The 24022-nt window shown below is 50.9% G+C and overlaps 1 long non-coding RNA gene across 2 annotated transcripts; it reads left to right on the top strand.

The window, feature by feature from the left end:
- The first annotated feature begins 1538 nt into the window (after positions 1-1538).
- On the top strand, positions 1539-20362 carry LOC139036301 (uncharacterized). Of its 2 annotated transcripts, none has more exons than XR_011489024.1 (5): positions 1539-1865; positions 7733-7891; positions 7985-9333; positions 10849-11141; positions 19897-20362. It is a non-coding gene; the product is annotated as an uncharacterized lncRNA (long non-coding RNA). The 2 variants fall into 2 exon arrangements; XR_011489023.1 differs by lacking the exon at positions 1539-1865 and adding an exon at positions 6469-7441 and having other exon boundaries at positions 7529-7891.
- Positions 20363-24022: the final 3660 nt, after the last annotated feature.

The raw sequence follows: 24022 nt of genomic DNA, 5'->3' as shown, positions 1-24022 counted from the left end.
GCATGAGGTGGCCAAAGTATTGGAGTTCAGCTTCAGCATCAGTCCTTCCAATGAACACCCAGGACTGATCTCCTTTCGGATGGACTGGTGGGATCTCCTTGCAGTCCAAGGGACTCTCAAGAGCCTTCTCCAACATCACAGTTCAAAAGCAACAATTTTTCGGCGCTAAGTTTTCTTCACAGTCCAACTCTCACATTCATACATGACCACTGGAAAAACCATAGCCTTGATCAGATGGACATTTGTTGGCAGAGTAATGTCTCTGTTTTTTATTTATTTATTTATTTATTTATTTTGTCTCTGCTTTTTAATATGCTGTCTAGGTTGGTCATAACTTTCCTTCCAAGGAGTAAGCATCTTTTAATTTCGTGTGCTTGCTCATTCATGTCCAATTCTGTGACCCCATGGACTGTAGCCCGCTAGGCTCCTCTGTCCATAGGATTTCCCAGTCATGAAGAAAGGTGGGTTACCATTTCCTATTCAGGGGATCTTCCCAATCCAGGGCTCAAACCTGAGTCTCCTGCATTGGCAGGCAGATTCTCTACCACTGAGCCATCTGGGAAACCCCATATCAACATTTACATTTCGCAAAAAAGTGTTTGGGCTATCCACTTGATTCCGCAACATGCTTTTTCTACTTAGCAATATTGTTAGCACTTTTCAAGTTTACTAAAAACTCCTCTGAAATATTATCCTAAAGGTTTCATGGTATTTCCTAAGTGGAAATGAGAACTGATCTGGCCGGTACTGGGCCATGGGTCTCTACTGGTCACCCGTTCACTGCAGGTTTCACGTCAGGCACAGATGCCTGGACACGTGTGAGCTGCGGCGCACATTCGGCCAAAACGGAGCGTTTGTGGTGGCTTACCACCGTCACGGATCCCTGCTTCCCCCACGCTTTCCACTCATCAGACCAAACACTTGCACCCAATAAAAGGGCTCCGAGAGCACGCGGTGCTCCTCCAGACACACTCTTTTTCACGCCCTGTGCTGGAGTTCTGTCTTTTCACCTGCCCTACACATGTGTGCACTGTGGGGTTTTACATTTTTATACGTCTTCTGTTTTTTATGCACTTGGACTACCATTCTTCCCATCTCTGGTTCTGCTTTTGGTATTACATTTACATCTTTCAACAGGCTCAAGTCTTTGCCTTACAATGTCTGTTGTTTCCTCAATATGAATTTTGTCACATTTCTTGACCTAATTAATCCTGAGGTTTAGTGGACTGTGTTGCTATTTTAAATGGATCCTCCACCCTCACCATTCCTGGCTAACTAGTTATGTCTAGCATCTGGAAAGGCTATTGGCTTTGTATATTCATTTTATTACCCAACATTGTCATTTCATTTTTGTTTTACTAATTGTGAGTCCATTCTTTTGGGTGTTAGGGAAAGTTTTTTGACTTGAAGCCCTGATTCTGGAATCAACCAGACCTGTGTTTACATTCTTAACACACCATTTGCTGGATCCAGGTCTTTTCCCCCCCACCCGAGAGCTTTATTAAGATGTTATTAACAACAGTGTGTGAGTTTCACGTGTACAATGTGGTGATTCAATGCATGTATCTATTGTAAAATGATCATCACTAAGGTTAGCTGACATGTGTCGCCTCACATAGTGACCATGTTGTTCCAAGTGTGCTAAGAACATTTAACATTTACTCTCAGCAGACTTCACATATTCAGCACAGTGTTGTTAACTGCTGGTGCTGCTGTGGGCTGCCCATCAGACCCTTGGAACTTATCCACCTTGTAATGGAAAGCTTGTATCCTGTGACCAACATCTCTTGAAAGCCCAGCCCCCACGGGAAAGCCATTCCACTCTCCATTTCTGTGAACTGGACGCTTTAGATCTGCACATACAGGTGAGATCATACTGTGTTTTCCTTTCTCTGACTTTTTTACTTGGCGTAATGGTCTCAAGTTTTATCCATGTCGTGGAAAATGGCAGAATTTACCTCTTCTTTTCGGCTGAATAATTATTATCCAGTTTGTTGTTCAGTCACTAAGTCGTGTCTGACTATCTGCAACCCTGTGGACTGCAGCACGCCAGGCCTCCCTGTCCATTACCAATTTCTGGAGTTTGCTCAAACTCATGTCTGTTGAGTCAGTGATGCCATCCAACCATCTCGCCCTCTGTTACCCCCTTGTCCTCCTGCCCTCAATCTTTCCCAGCATCAGGGTCTTTTCCAGTGAGTCAGCTCTTCCCATCAGGTGGCCAAAGTATTGGAGCTTCAGCATCAGTCCTTCTCAGACGGTAAACAGTCTGCCTGCAATGGAGACCCAGGTTCGATCCCTGGATCAGGAAGATCCCCTGGAGAAGGGAATGGCAACCCACTCCAGTATTTTTGCCTGGAGAATTCTGTGGATAGAGGAGCCTGGCGGGCTACTGTCCATGTGGACGTGACTGAGTGATTATCCATTTTACATATGCATATTATCCAATATACATATGTGTGTATACTTATGGTAATCAAGGATAAATAAAATGTGATGTATGTGATAAATATATGTATATATGTATGTTACAGTGTATAGCACTTATAACCATAATATGATATTCACCTATCGACAGATACCTAAGTTGTTTCCATGTCTTGTCAATGCCATTCCCACCAACAATGCATGAGGCTTCCCTTTCTCACATCCTCATCAACACTTGTTACTTGCCTTTTTCACAATAACCATTCTGACAATGTGAGGAGATACCTTTCTGTGATTTTGACTTGCATTTCACTGATGATTAGTGATGCTGAGCATCTTTCCATGTGCCTGTTGACCACTGTCCAAAGTATGTTGTCTTTGGACAATGTGTATTTAGGTCCTTTGCCCATTTTTAAATTAAATTATTTGCTTTGCTGTTGAGTTGTATGAGTTCCTTACAACAATATCCCTTACCAAATACATGATTTGCAAACATTTCCCCCATTCTGTAGGTTGCATTTTTGTTTTGTTGATTATTTCTTCTGCCATGCAGAAGTTTTTACTTTGATGTAGTCTGACTTGTTTATTTTTGGCTTTTGTCACTTGTGCTTTAGGTATCAAATCCCAAAACCTTTGCCAAGACCAGTATTGAGCTTTCCCTCTGTGTTTTCCTCTAGGAGTTCTACAGTTTTTATCCAGTTTGAGTTAACTTTGGTATATGATATAAGACAGGGGTCCAGTTTCATTCTTCTGCATGTGGGTATTCAGTTTTCCCAATGCCACTCGTTACCTTCTGAAAGCCTTGGCTCCTTGTCTGTAAAATGTTTGTGATTAGACCTACCTCCCAGGGCCCCAGATGATGTGTGTAAAACCATAATACAGACATTCTTAGAGACGTCACATATCAGTGGTAGTAGCTTTGTTTCCTTTCTCCACCCCTCCCTTCGTCTTCTGGTGTCCCAGCTCTTATTTATTTCTGTTTGGTCTTACTGCATTGGGTGGGACTTCTAGACCGCTGAGTACAGTGGACACAGAGAGGCTTCCTGCCATGGCCCTGATGACCCTTGAAAGCTGTGTGCTTCAACCGGGGACCCCGCTCTGTCCCTGCTTCATCGCCTCATCAGGAGCCCCTCCAAGCCCACAGTCCACAGTCGCCTCCTGTCCTGGACTTGAAGTCTGAGCCGCTTCACAGTCTGGGAGCCTGACCTGGGCTTGGTGCTGCGTGGATCGGATGTTCAGTCGTAAGCCCCTTTATGAGAGCTTGCTCAGCACAAGCCCAGAGTGGTCTCCAGGACCAGCTGGGCTCAGGGTCCGGGACTCCTGTCTGGGTCCATTGTGCGCATTACCCCTCTCTGCCTGGGGGTCTCCACCTCTCCCTGCCTCCCTCCCCTTCCCACCCCAGTGGAAGGATTTGCCCTGGGCAGTTGGCCCAACAATGCAGTAAGACTTTCCTCCCCACCCCCTTCTCTTTGCTTATCTCTAAGTCTAAAGAAATGTTGAAATGTGTTGGGCAAAAACATCTGGGCAGCTTCCAGGTGGAGGCAGCTTGTCTTCATGGAGAGGATTTATGAGCTCAGACGTGCAGCCAAGAGAGGAGAATAAACCTGGCAATGAGCACATGTTCAGGAGGCTTTCCGACCAAAGTAAAAGGCAAAAACATGTTAAGGATATTTCCTTCTCTTTTCCGTTGTCAGTATTTTTTCATCAGATAGTGTTGCTAAATCACATCAATGTCTTTCTGTGTAGGGAAAAGCAAATATTCCTCTTCTGCTCTACTTCCTTTTTGTTTCCTTAATGTCGCTTTTCCAAAGGCAAAGGTGTTGGAACTTTGATGAAGTCCAGTTTGTCAAGTTTCTTTCATGGCTTGTGCATTTAGGATCCAAAGAAATCTTTGTGTATACCCAAACTGCACGTTTTTCTCCTGGAAATCCTGCATAGTTTTATATTTAACATTCAGGGCTAAGATCCATTCTGAGTTATTCTTTGTGTGCAGGGTGGTAAGGGTCAGTGCTGATTTTTTCCTGAATATCCAGCTGTTGTAGCAACAGCTGCTGAAAGGTATTTCTGTCTTCACCGAGTTCTCTTGGCTCCTTTGTTTCTGTCTTCACCGAGTTATCTGGCACCTTTATTTCTGTCTTCACCGAGTTATCTTGGCACCTTTGTTGAAAATGACTTGACCATATACATGTAGGTGTATTTCTACTGATACATAAAGACACAGTTGATTTTTTTTTTTTTATGTTGGGCTTGACTCTTGCCACCCTGCCCAATTCATGATGTTACTCCTGGTACTTGTCTTATCATGCATGAATAGGTGCCGATTTTTGTCAAATGGTTTTCTGTGTGTGTCCCCTACTGATAGGATCATGTAATTTTTCTTCTTTGGTCTGTTAATATGGTGAACTGCATTGGATGATTTAAAAATATTGAAACAGCTTTGCATCCCTAGAATGAACTTCAGTTGTTCCTGGCATAAAATTTTCCTACATGTTGCTGAATTCTATGTGCTAATGCTTTGTTAAGGATTTCTGCATCATGTCTTCTTAGTTTCCCTTTAGCTGAGATTCTCTGATTTCCCCTCAACCTGAAGCTGTTATCGCAGATACAGGCCTCTAGACCTACCCTTCCTTTCGCATCTGAAAATGCCAGGCTCTATCCTTTAGGTTTTCTTACTTTCTGATGAGACAATGTTGTAATGTGAGTGGTTCTCTAAATTTGTTGATTTAAATGTGTAAAACATCATTTCATTTTGTCTTCAGCTTTCAGAAGTTTGACTTTGCTGGGTTTTTGGTGTGGATTTCTCCTTTTTGGAATCCTTTTTTTTTTTTTTTTTCAGTTTAATTTTGTGGGTTTAAGGCCTTTTGCAAAATCTCAGCTGCTTCTGTCCTTATTTATGTTTTCGTTAGCATTTCTAGCTCCATCTTCACGCTCGTCTCCTGCAGGATCCTATGACACAAAGCCATAGCCCTGCAGTCCCTAACGTTCTGAGAGTTTTGGTTTCGGGTCTGTTTTCTCTCTGCTGTTCAGATTTGGTGGTTCTTATTGGCTCAGCTTTCCGTTCACTGATTCTTTCCTCTGTCTCCTCCATTTTTCTGAGCCAGAACATTCAGGTTTTTCTTATTTCAGTTCCTCCTTCCAGGAGAGCCATCTGCCCAGCTGGTCTGAATGCCAGTTGGGTGCCATCTCTCTGGGCCCCAGGGAGCAGGTCTCAGGGTCCAGGGAGCGTGGTCAGATGTTGGGAGGACAGGTTGGGTCTGGCCCGGCCCCCCGCTCCAGGACCAGGCGGGCATTCGGGGGGGCTGGGTCGTCATGGGACCACAGCTGCCCTCCAAGACATGCGGAAGCCCTCAGGGCTGCCCGCCCGGCATGCTGCCCTCTGCTTCCCCGGACGCAGACAGGCTGCCAGCCAGCCCTGGGGTGGTGGCCGGTCCCCTGACGTCTGCTCAGGCTCACAGGACAGTCTCTTTGCATGGCTTCGTTTCTCAGACTCAGGCTGTTCCCGGGACGACCAGGACACACAGTGGCGGAGGCGACAGGCGCCGCACGTCCTGCTGATGGTCTCACCTGAGCTCCTGTCCTGACGAGGGCCGGGCGCAGGATCCGCAGGGCCAGTCTGACTCCGGCCCAGGCCTCAGCGCTGTGCTCTGCGCCCCCAGCCAGAGAAGGCCTCGTGAAGCCTCGGGCCCTGCTCTGCCCGGCAGGGACTTGGCCACAGGCGGCGTGAGGGTGAGACGGCAGGTCAGCCTTCCTTTCCTGCCAGCCTGGGACTCATGGCACACAGAGGGTCAAAGGCGTCCCCCTCTGGATCCACGACGTAAACACAGCGTATTTTGTTAATGCCTCTCACCGTGTCGGGTCTGTACCTGGTTCTGTGTGCTGTGTTCAGTGGGAGGAGGACTCGTGCCTGGTTCAAGCAGACCCTGAGGTTGGAAAGAATGCTGTGCGGTGGTGGGGGCAGGAGCCAGAGGGAAGGCTGGAGGGTGTGGGGCGGGGTCAGAGGCCGGCTGCCCACGTGACCCGCCAGCGTGCACGGACGGCCTTCAGTCCTGGCGTCCGGCGATGCCAGCGGCATCTGGAGCACATTACGCGTGTGCTGAGGGCAGTGACTTCCTGGCTGATCAGAAGTCAGTTCCTTACTGTGGCTGCGTCTCAGGAGCTGCCTGCCCGAGTCCCTCCGTGATCAGAGGCCCCGCTCCCGTGAAAGCACAGCTCAGAGCATCTCTGCTCAGAGCAAGTCCTGCGTCCTAATTACACTTTCAGTTCTTGCCCGGTTCAGAGCGCCACAAGCTGGTGGCCCAGAGCGACAGCTGCAAGTCCCCACCAGTCTGTCCTTCTCAGACTGTTCAGACGGACGCTGACATTTTGGCCCATGACTGGCATGCAGAAAACAAGAGGATTTTAGAAGAGCAGCATGTCCTTGGCAAGCAAATTAGATAAGCCTGCTGTGTTTCTAGGCCTTTCCTCTGCAATTGTGGTTCCAAATCATAGAGAGCGGTTTCCTAGGAAGTAAAACCCCAGGAGACGGAAGACCGTGAGGGCCGTCGGTGCGTAGATGTGGGTGGGTGGCCGTTGTCCGGAAGTTTCGGGTGTGTGCGGAGGCTCATTCCGCCTGTGGAGCTCTGAAGCAGGTCCTACAGGGGTGGCGATGCCGCACTGCCAGCTCTCTCAACACCAACCTGACGGTGTAGAGACGGTGCTCGTGAAACCTGGACGCTGCGCGGCAGAGCTCACAGACACGTTGGTCATGCTCGGGACGGCTCTGGGGAGCACAGCCAGGCTGGTGGCAGGATTCCATCCCCAAGGGAGGGTTTCAGGACGGTCACGCCGGAGGCCGCCAGAGCTTGGCGGACTGCGCAGATGGCGGTTTCGAATTCGGCCTTTGTGTCCTCTTCCTCTAGATGCAGTCATCAAAATTCATCTCAACTGTCACTTCGTGCTTAGTCGCTCAGTTGTGTCTGACTCTTGCGACCCCACGGACTGTAGCCCACCAGGCTCCACTGTCCATGGGATTCTCCAAGTAAGAATACTGGAGAGGGTTGCCATTTCCTTCTCCGGGGGATCTTCCCAACCCAGGGATCCCTCACCTGTGTCTGCTGCATTGCAGGAGGACTCCTCACCCGCTGAGCCCCCGGTGAAGCCCTCACTCACTGAGTGAACACGATGGCCTGTGGGCCGTGTTGTCCCCGAGACAGGATGCGAGAGGCTGCTGCATCCTGATGGCAGGGGACACGGCTGCTCCATCTGTTGCTTCTAGAGGCGCGGTGGCCAAGGCTGACCCTGGTTACGTCTCTCCACCCTGCCGCCCCAGGAACCAGATGGCTGAGCAGACCTCACCCTGCAGTGATGTCCCAGTGTGTGGGGTGAAAGAGGAGGAGAAGAAAAGGGGGCTCAGCGAGACGCGAGACTGGAGGGGCAGCATGGGCAGAGCCCCCGGCCTGTTGGGCATCGTCCCCCACTTGGAGGACAGGTAAGGATGGGCATCACACCTGGGGGGGTCCCAGGAGGTTCTCCCCGAGGAAGCAGCTTGGGCCAGAACAGCAGGTGCCGACCTTCTCTGCAGAAGCTGCCTTGGATGTGGCTGGGAGTGTAACCGCCCGCTCGGCCCTGGGGCTCAGCAGGGCGAGGGGAGGGCCCAGTGGACACAGCTCGGATTCAGGCAGGAAACCGGCTCTGAATGCAGGAGGGTCCGAAAATCACAGCAGTGAGAACCTTCCACCCAGAGTGTCCTGAGGACAGAAGCTCTGCAGAAGCCCGTCCTAGAAAAGCGCGTGGACAGAAGTTCTCGGCCCCAGGCTGGAGCAGACTGGCTTCTGCCCAGACCTGGAGGGCCAGCTGTTCCAGGGCCTCGGCGTGGGGCTCACAGGGGTGTGGCGTCCCGCCCACCGCCCGTCACACGGACGGGCACTCTCCAGTGGCAGCTGCTGGTTCAGGCTGCGCTGCGTTGTCATTAACCCCACACAGACTTTCGAGGACCATCCTGATGTGCCTGAACTCACTCCTCCTCCTGGAGGGTCATGTCTGAGCCCTAAGAGACAACGGCCCCCAAGGCCTCCAGGTCAGCACCCGCTTTGGCTGTGGCTTGGAGGGCGTGCCCTGACCTCCTGAGCTCTGCAGGGTCATTGTGGCCCAGCAGAGCAGTGTGTGGAATGTGTTTATTTAGTTCCTGGCTCGTAGCAAGTGCTCGATAAATTTCAGAGATCATCCCAAATATTTCTAGCGCTGCTGAGGCCCAGTGTTTAAGACTGCATCTGGTTCATCTTAGAGCCTCTGTAGCCAATCCCGCCTCCGCCTTGGTTTAAACTTGGGCCTGGGAGCCGACCCCAAGGGGTTCCTGTAGAACAGTGAACCCCCTTCCACCTGTCATGGGGAGGCCTGGGGTCTCTAGCCGAGCTGCGAGCAGCCCTCAGTGGTGGGTGGGCGACCAGACTGAAACTGCACAGCTAGAGTGCCTGTGTCCAGGGCTTGACTGAGGCTGACCCTGCGCCTGTTGCAGAAGACTCTTGAGAGTTCCTGGGGCAGCAAGGAGATCCAACCAGTCCATCCTAAAGGAAATTGATCCTCAATATTCACTAGAAGGACTGATGCTGAAGCTGAAACTCCAGTACTGTGGCCACCTGATTTGAAGAACTGACTAATTGGAAAAGACCCTGATGCTGGGAAAGACTGAAGGCAGGAGGAGAAGGGGACAACAGAGGATGAGATGGCTGGATGGCATCACCGACTCAGTGGACATGAGTTTGAGTAACCTCCGGGAGTTGGTGATGGACAGCGAGGCCTGGCGTGCTGCCGTCCATGGGGTCGCAAAGACTCGGACACGACTGAGCGACGGAACTGACTGACCCTGCGCCAAAAGGCGGGCATGCCAGTGTCCTCCCGCCCGGAAACTGCCGGCACCCCCTCCAGCTCCAGGTAAGCAGACTAGAGGCCTGCGCTTTTGCTCACTGAGGCCACCCCCCACACGGGGCGCTCTGCCTGCTCCTCCTCCCTCGCTCCCTTACTCCAAAGGGCGGAGTTGTGCAGCCGCAGCCTAGTAAAGGCTTTATCTGGCACAGACGTGAGAGGTGACAGTTTTTCTCCTTTAGTTTTTACTGCTTTAAAAAAAAAAACACACAAAATGCAATGAGTCTCCTGCTCAACTTTCTCAGCCACCTCCTCCAGGAAGCCCCCCGGGCTCCTCCTGGAGGAGCCTGGCCCTGCCTCCTCTGCTGGGCTGCCTGCCTCACGTCACTGTCTGTTAATGTCTCTGTGTGGCCGCTTTCATGTGACCACCACCTCTCGCGGCCAGTGGTCAGCCAGCCTGCAGATGGAGTTCATCAAGAGAGGACCAGCCTGGAGTGGCAAATCCACCTGACATTTTGTCACTGTCTTTATTCTTGGGTGAATGTGGAATTTCACCCACTGATGTGTACTGACCAACTATCGATGGTAGGAAGGTGCTGGGTTTCTCTCTCCTGCAAGGGAGATGTGGGTGATGCAGGCGTGGGACCTAAGGGAGACCGAGGAAGGAGCAGGGGCCTCTGGCCGCAGGTGGCACCCCGTGCACCCAGCTGTCCGCCCGCCTGTCCACTCTGTCCACTCACCTGTCCACTCTGTCCACCCTTGCCCCTGCCACCCACCCCCGTCCACTCTCACCTGTCCACCTCATCCACCCTTGCCCCTGCCTCCCACCCCCGTCCACCCACCTGTCCCTCCCCTGTTTTGGGGTGTGACCCCACCGCAAAGAGAGGCTGGGGCGCAGGAGGCCCTGTGGTTAGAAGCGGCCCCAGCTGCAGCCCCTCCCCGACTGGGCTTCTTGCTCTTCCCCCACCAGGCTCCACTCCCAGATGCTGACACCGTTAGGAGCTCAGCCGCTGCTGCAGAGGGTGACATTCTGTGTCCGTTGCTAGGCATGTGTGAGGCTGAAATGAGCAGGAACTGGCTTCAGCTTGGGAGTGGAGATGGTCATGTTTTCTGTGCTTTGTGAGTTGATCAAGGTGCTGAGTTACAGACTTGAGTTTTCACTCTGGCTCATCCATCTGCAGTCTGAGCCACACGTTTCCTCTTCTAAAAAATGGGGTTATTGACTAGATGTTGGCTTTAACCTTGTAAGTCAATAAAAAAGATAATTTTATTTTATTTTGAAAATATTAAAAGACACAGTGTCGCTTACTTTTTAAAACCGGCCTTACCTATTTTGGGTTCTCCTGTTTCTCATACACTTAATCACATATACACACACATTTACACACTTTCGGTGTTGCTCGTATACTATTTGTGTTTTGATTTTCCTCAGATAAGGTATTTTGCACATACTTTTACCAATGTGCATGTTACCAGTGTCAGTGATAATGAAGCATAAAATAGATACGCCTAGAACTACCTGTCGCTAGACATTGTGGGTGGTTTTCTGTTTGCCAACGTACAGCTTTATTATTTGTCCTTTAGGCCACTTCCTCATGGGGTTTGACGTGTGGAGAGGCTCGGAGTTTTTACATCCCTCCTCACATCTTGCCAGCTTGCCGTCCCAGAGCAGGAAGAAGACCCACTGTCCCAGTGTCTCCTGCCTCACACTGCACCTCAGGACTGGCCCCGAGTCCCCTCCTTCGACTGTTGACCGGGAGTAAAGCAGCTCCTCTTTTCCTGTGCGTTTCCAGGGCCGCTGGCAGCGATCCCGGGCTCATCGCGGGGCTCCTCCGTAGGACCTGGTCGTCCCTGCACAGGCTGCTGTGTGCACCCCCGTAAGTTTGCACGTCAGCCCTTTGTGCTCAGGGAGGACCCAGCACCCCTCCCCGCAGTGCAGGCTTGCCAGGTTGGGGTGAGACCACCACTGACGGGGGAACTGGGAAGTGTTACATCATCTTTTGTAATTTAATTCTCTCATTAGTGCGTTAGTTACTCACTGGTGTCAGACTCTTTGTGACCCCATGGACTAGCCCAGCCGGCTCCTCTGTCCGTGGAATTCTCCAGGCAAGAACACTGGAATGGTTTTCCTTCTCCAGGGGATCTTCCCAACTCAGGGATCAAACCTGGGTCTCCCACATGACAGGCAGATTCTTCACTATTTGAGCCACAAGGGAAGCACAATTATCTCAGTAAGTTATAGTTAAAATAGTTGTATACACATGACACACCACAGTGTAAAATACAGTAGGACCAGAAAGCTTACTTGGAACTGCCCGTGGGTTTCCTCTCACTCATTCCTGGATAAGGTTTTGCGTCGCTTCTCACGCTGGTCCTGCTGGCTCCATCGGGGGACGTCAGTGAGGGCAGGTGCCCGTCCCTGCACCTGGGTGCTGCGCCCAGCCCTTGCAGGACAACTCTGGGCTCATGTTTGACCTGTTCCGTGTCAACACCTGGCCTTCATACACAGAGTTGTGTCCAGCAGATTTCCTTCTAGAGGTCTTAAAATGGGCTTAGAGGCTTTTCTTAAGATTTGCCTGGAAGCAAGTATGTAATTTCAGCCTATGTTATGCCGTCAGGGTCGGAACATCTTATCAAACTTGCTCTGAGGGTCGGTAGCTGGGTTCCCTGGAGTTGAGTTACTAACGTGTGGGAACAAGTGACTTCTTTCACAGCCTCGTGTGTCCACCCCTCTGAGCAGTGAAGGGCTAATTCCTGGGTGGATGTGGCAGGATTAGGTCCCCTAATTCCCTCGGGACATTGGGCCCTTTGTGGCTGCCCTGCTGTGGTGAGCCACACGCCCTGACTCTGAGCGACTCTGCGGTCACCACCGGCCACTTACCCAGGAGCGCGTCTCCACCCTTCCGCCGGGCTGCCCCGCTGTGTGGGACATGCGGCCAGGCCGGGAGACAGGAGCGCCCTGCCCCCCCGCGGCCGGGCCGGGCTGGGGCCACCAAGGTGGGCCTGGGTCCGCCCCAGCGCCACTGCTCCGGGAGCCGAGGAGGCGGCAGACAGGTATCCAGGGAGAGGCGGGACGGGCTCCGCGTCGGCGAGGACGCCGCCGGAGTGGAGTCGCTCAGGCCGGGAGTGGCCGCCCTGCGGCCCGCGCAGCAGCAGCGCTTCGGGGGAAGCCGCTGTCTGCAGGGAGCCTGTGGTCATCGTGCTCCTGCCTGCTCATGTCCTCTCCTCCGGGGGATGTGACTAACCCAGGAGCAGAGGGGAGCAGCAGGCCTCGGCAGAGCTCCCTCTCCCCCCAGCTCCCCTCCAGCCGCACAGCTGCCCTGCGTCACCAGCGTGGACCCGTCCTTGATGTCCATGCAGACTGCCCGCCCTCAGCTCAGGGCCAGTTCTCAGCTGAATCTGCTCCTGACCATCAGGAATCCCCTGCTGGGTTTGAAAGATCCTTAAACGTGCAGTGCTGGTCACTGGCGCGTCTCACAGCCCTTAGGACCTTGTGCTTTGTGGCACGGCTGCCAGTGCCCAGGTCATCTCTACTGACTGGCCTGAGCAGTAGGTCATCTGTTTTTGTATTTCCTGCACACTATATTGTGGGAACAGACACTGTTACATAGATGGATCAGTAGTTGCTCTCTGAATGTTCCACTGACCACACATGTGACTCACTGCAAGTTCATTTACTGGATTGATAACTGTTTGATGGACAAACATTTGTTAAATAGATGAAGAGTATTATTCACTTTCAATAATAGAAGGAACACTGGAAAGAGGATCAAGAAAGAAACAGAGGACTTTTTTTTTTTTTACTTTTATTTGCATTTATTTTCTGCGGCATTTATTCCTGGGCCATAAGTTTTTGTTTCTTCAGTTTCTTCTGGGATATCTCTTTCTTCTGTGCAACCCCCTCTTCTGGTTTAGGAACAGTCTGTTCTTTCTCAGTAAGGATCATCTCAACGTGGCAGGGAGAGCTCATGTAGGGGTTGATCCGACCGTGAGCTCTGTAAGTCCTGCGCCGCATCTTGGGGGCTTTGTTCACTTGGATGTGCTCAATGACCAGAGAATCTACGTCTAGGCCCTTAAGCTCAGCTTTACTCTCTGCATTTTTGAGCATGTGTAGTAAAAATTCGGCACTCTTTTTGGGCCACCGACCCTGCGTCCAGCCCCACTGTTTGGCCTGTGCACACCCACCAACTCCACCATTGAAACGACGGAATGGCGCACATTGCTTCTTTTTTTTTTTTTTTAAATCCAATACCCCTGTCTGTGATCTTGAAAGTGAAAGCGAAAGTTGCTCAGTCCTGTCCAAATCTTTGTGACCCCATGGACTATACAGTCCATGGAATTCTCCAGGCCAGAATACTGGAGTGGGTAGTCTTTCCCTTCTCCAGGGGATCTTCCCAACCCAGGGATCAAACCTAGGTCTCTCGCATTGCAGGCAGGTTCTTTACCAGCTGAGCCACAATAGAAGCCCAAGAATACTGGAGTGGGTAGCCTATCCCTTTTCCAGGGGATCTTCCTGATCCAGGAATCGAACCAGGGTCTCCTGCATTGCAGGCAGATTCTTTACCAACTAAGCTATCAGGGAAGCCCTCATTGCTTCTTTAAAGTGACATCTTTCAGATACTTGGTGGCTTTTCGAATATGCATACCCTTTATGGCCTGGGCAGTTTCACAAGTGTTCTTAAAGTGAACACGAAGATTTGAACCTCTTGATTTGCATGACTTTGTGGGGTTTTCTGGGTCGAGTGAATAGCGCACCATTTTTAGGGGTCAGCTCAGGCCGCTTACCGGAAAAGCGAAACAGAGGACTTTGACCGCACTGTCAACCAGCTGGAGCAGACCACAGGAGCCCTCAGGGAACCAGCAGACACACCGGCTGCATGTGAGATAGTCCCCAGGAGAGACACTTGTCAGGCCCCAAGATGATTCTCAGTACATTTTAAAAAATTTAACTCATACACACTATCTTCTCTGGTCACAATGGAATGAAACTGTAAATCAACAACAGAAGGAAAACAGGAATATTTGCAAATACATAGAAACTAAATAACATAAACAGCCAATGGATCAAAGAAGAAATCATGAGGGAAACTGGAAAATTCCTCTGAGAAGATACTAGTTGTTCAGTCACTCAGTATGTCAGACCGTTTGCAACCCCATGGACTGCCGCGTGTCAGGCTTCCCTGTCCTTCATTATCCTCTGGAGTTTCTCAAACTCATGTCCACTGAGTCGGTGATGCCATCCAACCATCTCATCCTCTTTCACCCCCTTCTCCTGCTGCTCTCAATCTTTCCCAGCATCAGGGTCTTTTCCAATGAGTCAACTCTTTGCATCAGGTGGCCAAAGTATTGGAAAGGAAATACTTAGAGAAGAATGGAAAAGGAAACACAATATAGCAGAACTTAAGGGTGCAGCAATAATAGTGCTCAGAGGGAAATTTATTAGCTGTAAACACCAACACTGAAAAAATAAAATTAATTCAAAGGAAACCCCATGTTCATTGAAACATATTTAAAATACCCAATACATGAAAACAATTTAAATGTTTTTCATTAGCTGAATGGATAAAGAAATGCAGTGTATATGTGTGTGTGTATATATATATACAGACATGCACAGCTGTTCCTTGACTTACAGTGGGGATTGTGTCCCAGTAAACCTATCGTGAGGGAAAATATTTAAGTAAAAAATGCATTTAATATACCTAACCTACTTGGTAGCTTAGCCTGGCCTACCTCAAACATGCTCAGGACACTAAAGTCTATTTCATAACAAAGTGTTGAAGAATTCATGTGATTTATTGAACACTGTACTGAAAGTGAAAATCAGAGTGGCCGTCTGTACAGAGTGGCAGCAAGTGTGCTGGCCGTTTGTCCTCGTGACCTTGGGGTAATGGGGCGTTTGCCCCTGCCCAGCATCAAGAGTGCATCATCACCAGCCCAGAGAAGGTCAAAATTCAAAACTCAAAGTACAGTTTCCACTGAATAGAAAAACAGTGCGGCTGTATGTACTCCGAGAACATTACGCTCAGTGAGAGGACTTAGACATGAACATTCACAAGGTGTAAGCTTCCTTTTACATGAAATGTCTAGAGACGGAAAGACCTTAGAGACGGGACACAGCACGGTGGTGCCCAGGGCTGACAGGTGGGAGGGGCAGGGGTTACCTAATGGTTTGGGGGTGTTTTTCTGGGGTGAACGTTTTGAAAAACTTCTAGAACTAGAGGGAAGTGGAAAGAAGTGGTGGTTACAGACGTACAGGCACTGAGCACCGTTGGGTTATATACTTTAAAGCAGTTAATTGTGTGTTATGTACATTTTACATCAATAAAATACACGTAAAAGAAAGAGTTGTATTTCTGAGCGAGCTCGTCCTTACACTATGGCAGTTACTGAGGCTTTCAGTTTACAGATGAAATCCCATTCGGCTCTCGCTCTTGTTTTGCTGCCGTATCAGGGTCTTTGGGGACCAGATCGGCCCCAGAGGCTGAGGCTCTTGTAGATGCTGCTGTGGAATCTGCTCCTACAAGTCTGAAGACCACCTGCCGTCTCCCCAGGAGTTGCCTCTGAGCCTCCATCCTCCTGGAAAACGCTCAGAGCAAGGTTAGGGCTCGCTCTGCCGCACCCGGCCGTCCTGGCTGGCAACCACTGCACCCTGCGCCTGTGGGGCGACCGTGCGCTGGGGCTTCACTCAACAAGGCGGCCCTTGAGTCTTTGAGTGGGCCCCAGAGGCAGCAGAGGCAGGGAACCGCCAAGCTCTCTCCAGACCCCAGTCCCTCCACCCCACCTGCCTGCACCCTTCCCTTCCTTTCCCTTCCCTTCACGGGTTTGGGTTTCTTGAATCTGGACCTAAGCTCCGGGACAGGGGCTGGGCCTTCTCCCCCGGACCCCCTCCTACTCCACCCCCAGGAGTCCAGCTTGGAGGAAGCCCTCCATCCTGCCCCTCCCCCCAGGTGGCCCTCCTGTGTAGGGTGGTCACCCCCCCTTTGGGGAGCACTTGTGCCGAGGAGCGCTCATTGAGGGAGCACTCATGCTGGGGAGCACTCCTGCTGCAGAGCAGGAAGCTGTGGAAGCACTCGTGCTGTGTAAGCCCTCGTGCCGGGGAGCACTCGTTGGAGGAGCACTCGTGCCGGGGAGCACTCGTTGGAGGAGCACTCGTGCCGGGGAGAACCCATGCTGGGGAGCACTCATGCCGGGGAGCACTCGTTGGGGAGCACTCGTGCCGGGGAGCACTCCTGCTGTGGAGCAATCGTTGGGGAGCATTCGTGCCGTGGCCGTCCCTGCTGCAGTGAGACTGTAGCAACCATGGGATGACTAAGGAGATTCAGTCACGTCTGCGTTTGCCAGAGTTTCCAGTCCCTGAGGCCAAGCTCAGCGCCACATGCAGACCCCAGCCAAGCAGACCCTGGCGCCAGCCCTCGGCCCTCTGTCCTCATTTCTGGTGGGCAGTGGCCTTCCATGCCCAACACACGGACACTTCCAGGCCCCGCTCTACCAGCATCCCAGGCCAGGTCCCCAGCAAGCATCCCGGAGCCTGAGCCCTGGCCCAGGTGGCCCCTGGCATGTCCACACAGACCCTCTTCCTGGTAAAAGGATGTCTGACTGCGGTAAAACCCACAAGACCCTGGAGGTCCCGGAACAGGAAGCACTGCATTCCTCCAGCTGTTGTGAAACCCTCGCTCCAAACGAGGCCCAGCAGTGAGAAGAAAAGTGGAATTTCTGTGTATCCTCTTACTCGCTGACCATGTGTCTCATCTTCCCAGCCAGAAGGCCTCACGGAGCGGCATCTCGGCAGACCACAGGGAGGAAGACCACATCCCTGACCTGTGTGGGGGGCTTCTATAGGCTTGTTCAAGGGACTAAGCCGGGGAAGGGGGTCGTCGTGCAGCGTGAGTGGCCTGGACCAGGTGCCGTCCATCTGGGGGGTGGCCTGGGGGACATCCATCGGGGGCTGGGGGTCCAGCTGAGTGAGAACGGAGGCTGGAGCTGAGGGCGGAGCCTGGACCCGAGTACCCAGGCCAGGGGGACCGGGCAGGCTCTGTGCCTCCTCGCCTGTGACAGACACAGACGGCCTCTGCACCCCCATGGGTCGTGACCCCAGGATGTGATTGTGAGCTCCCCTGCCCACCTTCCTCGGGAGCCCCAACGCCCAGCTGCCCCTCGAGGGTCCCAGGCCCACTTCGCTCTGGGACCTCTGGTGCTGGTGTTGACTGTCACGCCCCTGGGTCACCGTGCCCCACTGTTCTGTCCAGGAAGGAAAAGGGCTCGAGGCTGAGGGGACAGCTGTGTTTGATTAGGGAGATGTCCAGAGCCCTACCTTGGGAGGCTGGGGTTTTTGGGCCAAGGTCAGAAGAATCGAAGCCCTGGCCACACTAGAGGGATGGAGGGGCTCCAGCAGGCAGAGCCAGCAGTAGTGTCTCCGCCAAGAGAGAGGTTCAGTCCCCCTCGTGGACCGCAGAGACGCTTGGGGCCCTGGCCTACAGGCTCTGCTGCCCTAATCAGTGGCCAATTTAAAAAAGAAGTGGAAAATTTTATCTGAGCCAACCTGAGGATTAAAACTCAGCAGACAGTCTTTCAGAATCTCTGAGGACATTCTGCCCCTCAGAGGTTGAAGTACAGCTAGATAAGCGAGACAAAGGGTCTTGCGTCAAAGTCACGTACTGACGGTTCACATCGTCCAGCAAGGTGAGTGCTGGGTCTTGACTCCTTACAAGATTGGGACAGGAATGTCGTCTCCTAAAGAGTCACTTCACGAGTGCCAGGAGGAGACCGGCTTTCTTTCCTGGGGGCAGGCAGGCGCTCCTGCATCTCCTAAGGGGCACTAGCGTGTGTGATGCGTGTGCAATGCACGCTGAAGGGCCCCGTAGAGCGGCTCCAGGGCAGAGAAAGCCTCGTGCTGAAGTTACTTGTCCTGCCCTAACAGCAGTTTTATTTTACCAGTATCTTCTGAGTTGGACAGAAGTCCATTGTGGAGGGGAGCACAGTATGTGGGTCTGGAGCTGTGCAGGCGGGGGTGGGGGGGCACACTTTGTTCCTCGAGGAGAAGGCCAGGTGGATGGGAGGTGGATGGTGGGGCGGACGGGAGGCGGAGGCAGGGCCACTTGGGAGGCAGGTGTCGGGAGACGAAAGTTCCCTGTAGACTGGGGAGCACACACTCCGAAACGGGACATCATGCTGTTCTGCTATTTCCATGTCACTTTCCCGGAGGAGGACACGGTCACCAGTGTGACCCATGTCCACGCCTCATCCTTCAGATGCCCCTGAGCAGGACTCATGGAGTGATGTCGTGTGACTGGCCCTGGAGACCCGTGGCCTCTGTTGCGGGATTCTTCCTTCTACTGACCTAAACCCTTTATATCACAACTGGATGCCACTTATTGTGCCTTTTTCAGCTTTTCTGAGATCTATTTGACATAAATTCACATGTGTAGGACGCACAGTTTGGTAAGCTTTGACGCCCAAACACACCATGAGACCGTCGCCATAATTGGGGTGATCAGGAGATCAGCTGTCACCCCAGACTCTGCCTGCATCTTCCTGCCCCTCCGGCCTGAGGAGCTCAGGCCTCCCCGTCACGCTAGGCTGGTGTGTGTGTTTGGGACTTCCCTGTGAATGAAGGAGGCGTGCCTGTGTGTTTACGGCCTGACCTTGATCACCCTGAGCACCCAGTCAGTAGTCCCTTGTTAGTGTTGTTTGAACGTCATTACTTATCCACTCACCCTCCGGTGGACATCTAAATGGCTCCCAGATTGTAATGGACATACCTGGAAATGGAAAGTCTGGGTTTGATTTTTTCAGAAACTGCCAAGCTGCTTTCTGAGGCGTTTTCCATCTGACACGCTCTGTCTGCAGAGCCCAGCAGCCCCGCACCTCGCTTCCGCCTGCTGTCAGTCTTTTTAATTTTCACCTTCCTAGTGGCTTTGTGGCTCCCTGGGTGGTGCTAGTGGTAAAAGAACCCGCCAGCCAACGCAGAAGACATAAGAGACTCAGATTTGATCCCTGGGTTGGGGAGATCCCCTGGAGGAGGGCATGGCGACCCACTCCAGTGTTCTTGCCTGGAGAATCCCATGGACACAGAAGCCTGGTGGGCTGCATTGTAGTGGTGTCTAGTTATGTTCTTAATCTGCATTTCTCTGTTGACTAGATGATGTTTGTTGCCTTTTTTGTGCATCTTCTCCATCCAGATATCTTCCTTGGTGAAGGTTTCTTCAAATCTTTTGCTCACTTTTGAATCAGTTGTTTGTCTTCTTATTGTTTAGTTGTAACACTTCCTTACACATGCTGGATAAAAGCTGTGCCTTGGGTGTTTTGCAAATATTTCCTCCCATTCTGTGGCTTGCCTTTTCATTTTCTTCACTGTCTTTTGAAGGAAAAACGTTAATTTAATTTAATTTATTGATAATTTCTATATAGTTTAAACTTTTGCATCATATTTAAAAAATCTTTCCCAAATGAAAGATTGCTATGATGTTATTATATATTTCTTCTAGACGTTTTGTTGCTTTAGCTCATACATTAAGATTTAAGATCTCTTTTAGGTTAATTTTTGAAATTTGTTAATTTCATGTGAATTTTTGTATTATACTTTTTGCAATGAGGTAAGGGTTTTAAGGGGTTTTCTCTGTTTTGTTGCAGATGAACATCCAGGTGACCCAGGGTCATTTCTGGAAAGACTGTTTTTTTCCCCTTGAATTGCATCAGCACCTTTGTCGAGTCAGCTGACTGCACCTGAGCAGGTCTGTTTCTGGAATCTGCTCTATCCAGTTCATCTGTTGTCTGTTATAGTGATGATATATCACTCTTGACCAGCGTTACTTAAAATAATCTTGGAATCATGCAGTGTAAATTCTCCATCCTTGTTCTTTTTCCTGCTTGCTCTGGTTACTTTAAGTCCTATACATTTCTATACAAATTTTAGAATTAGCTTGAATGTTAATTTCTACTAAAAACATGCTAGGACTTTGATTGGGACTGTGCTGATTATGCAGATTAATTTGGGGAGATTGGCCTCTTGATGATTCTGACAATTTTGAATCTTCCACTCCATGAACTCAATGTTTCTTTATTTATTTAAATAAATATTTATTTATTTCTTTATTCATTTAATTTCTCTCAGCAGTGTTTTTACATTCTAAGCCTATGGGTCTTTTGTATAACTTTTGTTAGATTTATTTCTAAGTATGTTTATTTCTAGTTTTGCCTTTTGAATGAATTACAGCTTCATAAGAAGTCGCACCCCACTGCTGGGTTTCCGCAAGTGGTGGAAACTTACCTGACAAGAGTAAATGTTCAAAACCAGGAGCTTTATGTAGTTAACATCGTTAACTAGACTAGTTAGTACAGGTGACACCAGTAACTATGCTAGTTAGCACCATCAACTAGACAAGTTAGCAAGGTAACACCATTAAAACTAGCCAACACTGCTAACTAGGCTAGTGAGGACAGTTAACACCATTAACTAAACTAGCTAGCACAGTTAACACCGCTAACTAGACTAAGGAGCTCACAGGTTTGGGCCAGTCTTCGCAGGCTCACACGTTCCTTCCGGGGTGTCTTATGCAGGGATCCCGCAACGTGTAGACCCTGAAGCCATGTTCAGGACATGAAGCTCTTCCATCCCCACAGAGGACTCCTTCATGTTGTCCCTCCCCAGCCTTTGGCTTCTCTCCATCATGATAATTGGTCATTTCAGGAGCATAATGTAATTGCAATACACTGCTTCCAAGATGGACCAGGGCTTGTTTAACCATGCAAGGACACGTAGGTGTTTCTGGGCTTTAGCTCTCACAGGTAAGGCTGCTGTGAACATTTGAATACAGACTTTTTTGCAAATGCAAATTTTTGTTTCTCCAGGATAACCCCAGAGAGCAATTTTGGGTTGTCTGGTAGATATATATTTAACTTTTTAAGGAAACTTTGAGACAAACAGAATGGATGGAGGTGAGTCAAATGTGGCGGGGGGAGGACGTAGGACCAAATTTGGAAAAAAGAGTCTTGGAATTTTCCTTTCAAAAATCCATCTTTAAAGAGAAATAGACCTACTATATATGGTAAATCAATTTTCAACAAAGGCGCTAAGACAAAGCAAAGGGAAGAGAAAGCTTTTCCAACAGACGGTGTTGGGTCCACTGAACGTCCTTATACAGAGAAAACATGTCACTTGTCTCTTACAGCACACACACACGCAACTCCAAATGGGCTACATATAAATGTAAAGTCTAAAACCACAAAACTTCTGCAAGGAAACACAAGAGACAGGTAAAGATTTCTTAGAACACAGAAAGCATGAAATAATCTTAAAAATTGATCAGTTGGACTTTGTTGCTGTTAAAAACTCCTCCTATTAAGAAAAAGACAAATGACAGAAACCTACACAGCGCTGCCACCCAACCATCCCACCCTTTGATGTTTACTCAGGAGACAAAACTTATGTCCACACCAAGGTGTGAACGTGAAGCTTCCTTTGGAATCACTGAAGCCATGAACAGATGGCATGTCTGTCATCTGGTGACACGTTTGCCTCATGGAACACAAGGCTACTCAGAAATGAAAGGGAAGAAACATGTGTGAGGACAGGTGAGTCTCAAAGTCACAAAGCTGAGTGAAAGGAGCCGGGCTGGAAAGAGCCCACATGTGTGGTTCAGATCGTACAGAACTTGCGGTTGCAGGCAGACACCTGGCTTTCAGGATGTCCTGGAGAGGTGTGATGGACACAGTGAGGTTTCTGGGTTCAAACACACACCCCAACCTAATTACACACTTCAGGTGCATTCAGTTTATTGCTCTTTAATTTTAATTTGATAATCTTACACCAATGAAAAAAGTACTTTAAAAAATGTGAGTAGGTACTGACAAAGTTCTGTATAGTCAAACTATGGTTTTTCTAGCAGTTGTATGAATGTGAGAGTTGGACCATAAAGAAGGCTGATCACCGAAGAACTGATGCTTTCCAACTGTGGTGCTGGAGAAGACTCTTGAGAGTCCCTTGGACTACAAGGAGATCATACCAGTCAATCCAAAAGGAAATCAACCCTGAATATTCACTGGAAGGACTGATGCTGAAGCTGAAGCTCAAATACTTTGGCCACCTGATGCAAAGAGCCAAATCATTGGAAAAGACCTTGATGCTGTGAAGGATTGAAGCCAGGAAGAAAAGAGGGTGACAGAGGATGAGATGGTTGGATGGCATCACTGACTCAATGGACATGAGCTTGAGCAAGCTCCAAGAGATGGTGAAGGACAGGGAAGCCTGGCGTGCTGCAGTCATGGGGTCGCAAGGAAGTGGACATGACTGAACAACTAAGCAACCACAGAGGGCCCAGGGCCAGACCCTCCTGCCAGTCTTGTTCTGCGGGTGTCCTGGACAGGCAGTGTCCCCACAGGGCCGTGGGTGGCTACCTGGGCGTGTGCTGGACTCTGTCCTCAGATGTCCGCACGTCACCCACTCCACCCACCCGCCCCCACCCAGCGTGGGGAGGCTCGCTCCTGCTTGTCTGGAACCCAGGGCCAACCTGGCCCTTCAGCCCAATCTCTTCAGCTTCCCGGGGTCTCAGCCCGGCCACCTCTGGCTGCAGTGCCCAGGCCTGGGTCCTCCCCCATCACAGCACCTGGGCAGCCCTCATGAGATCCTGGGGATCGTGGCCTGGGCCTCTGCGTGGCACCCCTGCCTCAGATGGCCTGGTTAAGCTCATGGTTCCGACAGGCCACTTGTGAAGTGCTGACTGCTTAGCCATGGTGCCCCTGGCCAGGCACCTTGGCAGAGGGTCTCCTGTAGCCATCCGGAGTGAAGGTATGAGAAGAGACCCACCCTCTGCTGCGGGATGGGGCTGCTGAGCCTGGGCAGGTGAGAGCCACAGAGGAGCATCCCGGGAGGCCCTGGCGCCCAGCTCCCCGCCCACCTGCTCACAGGAGTCAGTGGGCCTCCCTCTCCTCTGACCCCAACCCCCAGGCTTGCCTGGGGTCCTAGTATGGGAAGGCCTGTCCTCGTCTCCCTGGGGTCTCAGCTCCGGGTCAGGACCCAGACCTCAGGCACAACTGGGAGCCTCCACCCCAGGATCTCCAGCTGCTTGGAGGAAAATTGGAAAACAGCTCCCAAAGCCGCCTTTGGCCCCGGGCCACTGTTTGCTCTCCTAGCAAACTTGGCCCCTGTGTGCTGTTTGACCAGTAAAGTTTGGCCGCTGTCTGCCTGCTGCGAAGTGCAGCCTGGCTGAGGCCAGAACAAACAGAGCCTTGGGGGGCTGGCTTCTGGCCCAGCAGCCCGCCTCTTTCCGCAGCCCTTGCTTTTGTTGGATTTCAGACTGTCCTCTTAAATCTCTCCCAGAAGATCCAGCTTCTTCCCCTTTAGTGAGGAAAGGGTTGGTAGCCTGATTTCCCAGACATCTGTCTCTCAGCAGCCAAACTGGGGGTGCTGTTGGCCCTGCTGCTGGCTTTCTGTTGCCATGGCAACTGCTGTTTGGGGTAAACTGCATTCAGGAGGCTCGGGGCTCCTGTTGGCTGTGAGCTGCTGGAGGCCAGGACGTGCATTTGTTTGCACATCTTCTCTGCTTCCCCGGAGAAGTGCCTGGCACGGAGGAGCTGCGCCTCGGCTTCACAAGCTTGCACACAGCCATGGAGCGCCCTCTCCATGCCAGGCCCGGCGCCAGAGGTCGGCTGAAACCCAGCAACTTCGCTAACTGTGATCACGATTGGAAAAGCCCCTTGTTGCATGGAATTTGCACAAATGACTAGCTTCCTAAAACCCAGCAGGGCTGGGTGGGACTGA

This window comes from Odocoileus virginianus, chromosome 8 (assembly GCF_023699985.2).
Source record: "Odocoileus virginianus isolate 20LAN1187 ecotype Illinois chromosome 8, Ovbor_1.2, whole genome shotgun sequence".
NCBI classification, from domain to species: Eukaryota; Metazoa; Chordata; class Mammalia; order Artiodactyla; family Cervidae; genus Odocoileus; species Odocoileus virginianus.
The sequence above is the reverse complement of the archived record's forward strand: the minus strand, read 5'-3'. Positions and strand labels throughout refer to the sequence as shown.